At 37.4% G+C, this 7,963-nt stretch overlaps 1 pseudogene; it reads right to left on the reverse strand.

Moving 5' to 3' along the window:
- Positions 1-3,986: 3,986 nt before the first annotated feature.
- On the reverse strand, positions 3,987-5,774 carry LOC133792322 (bidirectional sugar transporter SWEET16-like; annotated as a pseudogene).
- Positions 5,775-7,963: the final 2,189 nt, after the last annotated feature.

The raw sequence follows: 7,963 nt of genomic DNA on the forward strand, positions 1-7,963 counted from the left end.
TTCTCCGATGGCGGACTCCTTGTGCGAACTGGAAGTGGGGGCCTCACCTCTCTCCTCAGAGGAAGGACGCCTGTGGGCAAAGGCACCTGCTCCCAATGTTCATACTTTTTATTGGACCAGTCAAAGGTGGACTGGCCCTCTCCCAAAAGTCTGCAATCTCGGAGCTTATCTTCATGTAAAAGGTACAAGAGAGACCTCCTTCCATGAGAGAGTTGGAGCAGGGTCTCTCTATGCCCCTTCATTGCCTCGTCAGGAGTAGGACGCTGAAAATTGGCTGGAAAGCAAGACACATTTCAACTAATTATGGGTCTTACAGCTAAAATCCCGAGCACAGAGATAAAGAAAACTGGAATGCTTACGTATCAGCCTGAATGAGTAGTATCGAGACGGGGACAGGCCATCTATCCAGAAGAAGGCTTTTTTGAAATCAGGTGGATGATTAGGGAGATCTTCAAAGACCTTTTTCTCTTTGTGATAGCTCAAAAGATAGTAAAAGCCATCTCAGGAGGGGTTTCTTTTCAGACAAAAGAGATATAAAATCTCCTGAGGTGAAGGTAATTCCCACTTCAGCTCGTGGTATAACGACCTTAGGGCTGACAGGACCCTGTAAGAATTAGTGTTGAGTTGGAACGGAGCCAACCCAACAAAATATGTGAAGTCCTTGAAAAAATACTTCAAAGGCAACAGCGCCCCTGCCTTAATGTGTTCCTGGCTCCATGCCGCGTATCTCAGCCTGTTGTCACGATCCCCGGGGGCGTAACCGCTTCGTTCGTGAGCAGCTGGAGCTCGACACTTCAAAGAACTTGACAACCTGAGGCCATGGAGGGCCAGAATGTCAGTTATCTGACTTGTCGAGGTAACCGAGCTCCAATAGTTCTCGGCCTCGAAGATTTCTTTCCTCGGCTGCGAGGAAGAAGGCTCCCCCATCAATGAAAATTGAAGTTCTACTGGACTATACACGACGGTGACCTTTAATGTGGGGTCGAGGGGGATCGGCCTAGGCCCTGAGTTGGACTCTGGATAAAGAGCCTCCCAAAGAGTTCTCCTTGTCTTCTCTATGACATCGTCTATTTGGCGGCGATAATGAGCTCGAATATCCTCCTGCTCGCGCGCAAGCTCGTAGGCACGAATTCGATGTTGATTCCGAGCAAACAACGATTCCGGGCTCGGGGTTTTTGGCGAGTAAGGGATTGCCAGCAACGACCCCCACCGTCTTTCAAGATTCTGTGACATCTAGCGAGAAAGAAAAAATGGTGAGGGCCATGCATGCAAGAATACGAGCTCGATAGAACAAGCTCGGAGTTTAGGAACAAAACAAGCTCGATACTAAGACCCTTATTAAAGAGTCAGAACGTGCGTTCCATGAGAAAGGGAGGAGAGTAGACAATTTTTTTTTTGTGAGAATCCCAAAAATCAGGGGAAAGAGAGTGGCGGATAACCAGAAAAGGTAACCTTCGGTATTGTGCATTTGTCAAAGCCAAGGTTTTAGACCCGATATCTTGGTGTACAAGAAATGTCTTTTAAAATTTTAAAACCCAGAAAAAAAAAAGAGATCTTGCTCAAACACCAAAACTGGGTATGGAACCAGTGATGAAAACCCAGTATGGAGACGTGAACGTGAAAGCCTATCAGCCAAAAAATTCCCTAACGTATCGTACTAAGAAAATAAACTAGTGCATTCACAGAAATAACAAGAACAATATGAACAAAAACTGGGATAAGGGAAAACAAAGATTGGACACTTACACAATAATGGCGATTGCAGAGAAATTGCTGACTGAAGGAGAGGCTGCAAATATGAACTCACAGACTCGAACAAACCGGAAGTCCTTTGTTTTTTCGGTTGAGAGAACATGCACAAGAAGGAAGTTTTCTGGGATGGCCACTGGTTTCGTCCTTCCTTTTTTTGTTTCTGATGCGTGTAAAATAAGAGGAAGGAGAAGACCTTGAATATATAAAGGGAGAAAAGTGATAAAAAGGATTAATCTGGGCCATTGGCCAGAATCCTCATGAAATCCAACGGTCAGGGGTCAATGACATGATGGTACCAAAAAGTAGGCAGACGAATGATCGTGGGCAGGTTTCCAAGGTACTCAAGTACCATAAATGAGCAATATCCAACAGACGCGTGTCCATTCTCAAGTGTGTGACGGTACGGTTCCCGAAGAAAGTAGTTCAAAAGTTTCCTTCTCTTAGGATTCGAACAAATACTTTTGAGGGGGCAAGATGTTATACCCAGATTTCGAGCCATGATAAATGTGACCTAGAAAGCTGGATTCGCAGCGAATGAACTCGTAAAGTCTGAAGTATATTTCAAGACTAGACATCGAGCCTGCAAAGCTGAGACGACTTCGAATATGGTAGCCTCGAAACCCACACTATCTCGAAGGGGAGCTCCCGAGATGCATCTACCCTCAGGGATGACCTCGGATCAGGGGTTCCGAGCCTGACGCGCGAACGATCTCGAAAGCCATGTGACCTCGGGAGATGTCATTAGCTAGAACGTTGATGAGAGACCTGGGAGAATAAGGCCTTGGAGATATATGATAATAATCTTGAACATCTACAAGTGTTGTCCATAAGAGACGTGGTCTACATTTATTACTGTAAATCCCCTAAAATCATGGGATATTATTTGATTAGTTATACGCCCCCTGGTCTTCAGGGGACGTTTCCTTTTATATCGGATTACAGGCATTTAAAGCCATTTGATTTCTTTGCACAAAAAGAGTAACTACCCAAAATATGTGGGATAGTATTCTGCAATCTTCTCTATAAATAGAGAGGTCATGCACCATTGTAAAGGACCGAATTTATGAATCTTGAGAGAAAACTCTGAAGAATTCATCCTTGAAGAATTTTCAGAGATCATCTTGAGCTTAATAAAAAAGACTCGTGGACTAGGCAGATTTAACTGCTAAACCACGTAAAAAATCGTGTTTTGTATTATCATATTTTTATTGGCCATTACTAGTTATTGTTTACGTGCTCTTCTTTCACTGTTGACGAAAAACGGCGTCAACATCATGCATACCATAATTTATTAATACATAATCTCATATACACCCTATCATGTTTCTAAAATCACAATTGATTTTAAAACATACGAGGAAAACAATCATGCTTGAACATCACCCCTAGGCTGAAACACCCAAGATTCACCACAAAATATCACAAAATTCTCATCTATATTCACATGAAACCTAGCATGCGTCTATCATCATCCTTGCATATCCTTACATAAATTAATGGTTTTAAAGTGATCATAGAAACATAAATATAAAATACAACCTTCATATAAATCTCATCAAACACATAATCTCCCAAACATTCCCATGAGTCTTTTTAACAAACCATATACTTTTCATGAGAAATAAAACTAAAATATAACCACCTCATCACCAACCTATATTGACTAAACCATTAAACACCACAAAACCAATACCAAGGATAGACTCATCAAACAAATATAGGTTAAGAAAAACCATTACCTCTCTTGATTGTTGAATCAAGAATACTCTAGCAAGAGAAACCTTGACACCTATAGAGGATTTTTCGAACACCATACAACCAAAGAAAGAAAACCAAAAAATATTCTTATATTAGAGAAGAAGAGAAGACTCTTATCCAAATATTTAAAACACTGTTAGATTAGAACATACCTAGGGTTTTTGAAACCCTTTTCTTCTTCTCCTTCTCCTTCTCTCTAGAAAATGGCAGCCCCTTCCCCTTTGACTCTCTAGCTCGCCACTCTCTCTCTCTCTTCCTCTCTCCAACACACGGCAACCAAGAGCATAATGCTCTCCATTTTTCCTCTCCTCCCTTTTATTCTAAAATGGTCCAAAAATAGTCTAACACACCAAATGGTACGTTTCCTATCCCTTTAATTTTATTTATTTGATTTTATTAAAATTGATAGATGATAAGAATATGATCACACCTTACCCAAAATAGCTACTATCCTCAAATTTAATTTATTTTCTTAAAGAAAAATATGGAAAAATCCAATATCATTTCCTACTACACACACACATCCAACTCATGGTTTCCCCTTCCTTTTTATTTTATTTTATTTTATATAAATTAATCAATTAAATCTAATATAAGGAAACTATAAAATCTATAGAAAATTATACACATGTGCATCATGCTAGCATGCACTTGCACACAAAAGATCGATAGGGTGCACCACTATCTACCATGAACCTTAGTGCATTCAACCAAAACTCAAATAATCACATTTTAAAAATAAAAATAAATAAATATCATTTAACAAATAATTTCACAAAATTCTACCAACAATTCTAACAATTAAATAAAATAACAAACAATTAAGTAAAACAAACAACAATTAAATAAAATAAATAAAACAATTCACCACACTTAACACTTCAATTAAATAAAACACAAAAATTTTAATAACTAAAAAAAAAACTACAGGCTTCCAGTATATTGCATGGAGAACCAGCTGAATACTTCCAAGGAAAAATCCAACCCCATTTGGTATCTGCACACAGTAGATAATATATCCATTTTATTTATCCAACTAGTTGACCAATACTGTGACTTAATAACCAAAAAAATGAGGAAAAATTTTGTTTTCTATAGGAGAAAATATATGATATTAGAATGTAACTTACTCCAAAAAATGTGTCTTTTGCAAATACAACATAGACAGTCCAAACTCCACCATTCAAGAGAAAGACAAGTGCAAGAAGGAATGGCATGTACTCAATACTTTTTGTCAAATATACTGTTTTCTGTAACATCAAATTGTAGCATTAGACTAAAACAAATTCACTTGAAAAAAAACAAAGAAAGAATTGAAATTGAAAAAAGTGAAAGAAGAGAATATGCAAGTAATTTTTTATGAATGTGTTCTCTTTCATGTATTCCTCATTTGTTACCATAGCAGAAAGAGGAGAAGCATAGGCAATCATAGTGAAGATCATACACAACAACCCCGCAATATCAATTCGAGTATCACCGCAGAGAAGAAATTAAGTAAGAAAAATTGCTGCTGCTAGAAATATCACATCACAAATAGCCACAAGAATAGCAGTCATAATCTGATAACATAAGAGTAAGATATATGTTGATTTAATTTGTGAGAAGGTAAACTCATACATCATAAAAAAAAGACATGAAGTGGGAAAGAACAAGGGAAACCTTCATTCTTGGAGGCGCCAAATATAGCATTAAAATAATAACATGTAAATCCAATTCATTACTGGAGATCCAATTCCAAAACAAAGAGCCAAATATAGCATTAAAATAAGAACATGTAAATCCAAAAGTCATAAAAACAAAGATCAACGAAGACAGTGGCCAACACTTAGCTATACTTTCTTCCAAATGAGCTTCATCGTTTGACTTTGAAGTAAAATTCACTTGAAGAACACACACTCAAAACATTAGTAAACGAGCAATCATCATATTCCAAATTACTAGTTTACATAGAGGCATTTTATCAAACACCTAGAAGTATAAATTTATGAAAATGAAGAAAAACTCATCGTGATAATGATAATGATCCTAGTGGCAGTGGAAAATGAATGATTCTTCTATGTAGGGAGGTACAGTGACAATAGCATAGACAATAATTCAAAATTTTGAAGAACTCACCAATTGGATGACAAAGTTAGGGTGTCAATGACAAAGGCACACACGGTGGCAGTGAAAAGGCTGTGGTGGAGGCGTGGTGGAGCTGTGATGGAGGCGTGGTGGCAGAGTGGTGGTCGTAGAAGGTTGGAGGCTGGTTTTGAATCGATCATGGTGGTGTAGAAGGTTAGAGAGAATGGTAATCGGTGGATACTATTTTTTGAAGAGAACCATGTGGTCAAGGGTATTTTTGGAACTGTTGGGATAAAAATGGGTGGAATTAAACTAAATATATTTAGAGGGTAATTTTAGTTAAGTATTCATTAAATTGGCTCATTTTTAACTTATCCCTAAAATGTTAGGTTTTATTTGGGCCAAATTGAAATGAAAAGTTTAAATTCGTCTCTGGTGGGTGGTTCCACTTGTGAAGGCCCATTTGCTTTGTATTACTAGATTGGGCTTAATCAATTGAATAACAATTAATAAAATGAAGGTTCAAATTCTTGTCTTTTTGGGCTTTGTGTGGAAGTCAGGGAGCCTTAGTAGTGGGTATGACATACTGAACCCAACTCTCCTCCGTGCAAGCTCGAATTGGTAAGGCCCATTTACCTATGTTAGACATAATTGTATTAGGTTATTCTTTTTAGTTTGACCTAATAATTGATTAGAAACAGATTAATTCTAATTTTTGGATTAATTTTCAATGGGTATTTTTAGAATTAATGGGAAAATTATAAACTATGCTTTATTTATTATTTTAATAATTTGGCAAACCCAAGTTGGTAATTTTGAAAAGAATGAAATACTAAATCAGAAAAAATTAAATATTGAGTTTATGAAATTTTTAATTCGATCTCCACTGTTGACTTAACGAGGTTAGGGTTTAGTGGTGCTTTATGGCACTTTGATTTTATCTCCCTATGGAAGGTGTTCACTGGACTCTTAACATTGTTGAATTTCTTAGGATAAATGGTTATAGATGTACCTTCTATAGACTCATCCCTACGATGACTATAGGAATTAAGTCTATGATAATCAAAACCGTGGGTCAAACTCATAAAATAGGAAATAATTTGTTTTCGTTTCTTTGATCGAATGGATAGGTTATTAGTAAAATTTGAGGACGTTTTATTAATTGAGTTGTTTCTCTTTTGACTAAGTGAATATTTGTGACAATCGCTTATTGGGACACATAGGTTCATGGCTAGTTGAAAAACCTAAGAAATAGAAAGATAAGTTTTTAGTATTTACTTATCTTTAAACATTGTTTATATGTTATGCTATTTCTAAAACTTGTATGAATGAATGTTTGTCGAGCCATGTGTTGATTTCTACTTCATCGATAATTGTAGCTCTATGGCCTCCAACCCCATTATCTCTCCTCTGTCCAAGGAGTTGTTAACCGATGAGAACTTCATGAAATGGATGTCTAATATCAACATAGTGTTCATCAGCGACAACTCAAAATTCGTGATGACTAAAACTGAACCTGACTTTCCTAGAGAGAATGCCTCGAAAGTTGTGAGGGAGAAGTATGATCATTCAACTGCTGGCAACAACAAGGCCAAGGCTGTAATGACCCAACTAATGCTAGACTTTGGACCATTAAAAACTGTAACAACCCAAATTTGCTAATAAGTCTTAAGGGCCTTGATTAGTGTGTCGGGAGGGCATAACTGGATTATATGTGATTTAATGATTAAAGCATGTTATATGATTACTTGAATATTTGTGATGCATGACTAAGTGTATTAGTATCCATGTAGGCCCTGATTAGGTTAGAAGGGCATAATCGTAATTTTGGCCCGTTGAGGGCATAACTGTATATATATGTGATAAATTGTCGAGACCACATTATTATGTGGATATATTTGTAATCTGTGACTCGAGACAATCCTAGTGAGCAGTTCAGCGAAAAAGTCATGGCAGGGATTTATACTCGGCTCGGGGCGAGCCTGGGGGTATTTTTGGGAATTTAGAGAATATATTGGAGTCTATTTTAATATCGGGGAATATAATTGGTGATTAGATAGGTGTCGAGAAGTAAGCAGTAAATATTGGAGACATTCAAGGAATTAGCGGGAATTGGGTGTAATGACCAAAATGCCCCTAGGTGGATTTAAAGGCTTAGGAATTATGGGAGGGAAAATCTATCATTTGGCTTATAAGGGATAAGTATTGTTAGGATTTATGCCTTGGTGGAATGTGTAGAAGGTAGTAGAGGTCTGAAGGAATGAAAGGGAAGAATAGAAAGAAAAGAAGGAAAAGGAAAGAAGGGAAAAACATGGCAATTTTTAAGAACGGTTTTGAGTCTTCTCCATCAATTTCTTCTGGAGATTTGAGGCTAAAATCCAAAGGAGCT

This window comes from Humulus lupulus, chromosome 7, assembly GCF_963169125.1.
Source record: "Humulus lupulus chromosome 7, drHumLupu1.1, whole genome shotgun sequence".
Classification (NCBI taxonomy): domain Eukaryota; kingdom Viridiplantae; phylum Streptophyta; class Magnoliopsida; order Rosales; family Cannabaceae; genus Humulus; species Humulus lupulus.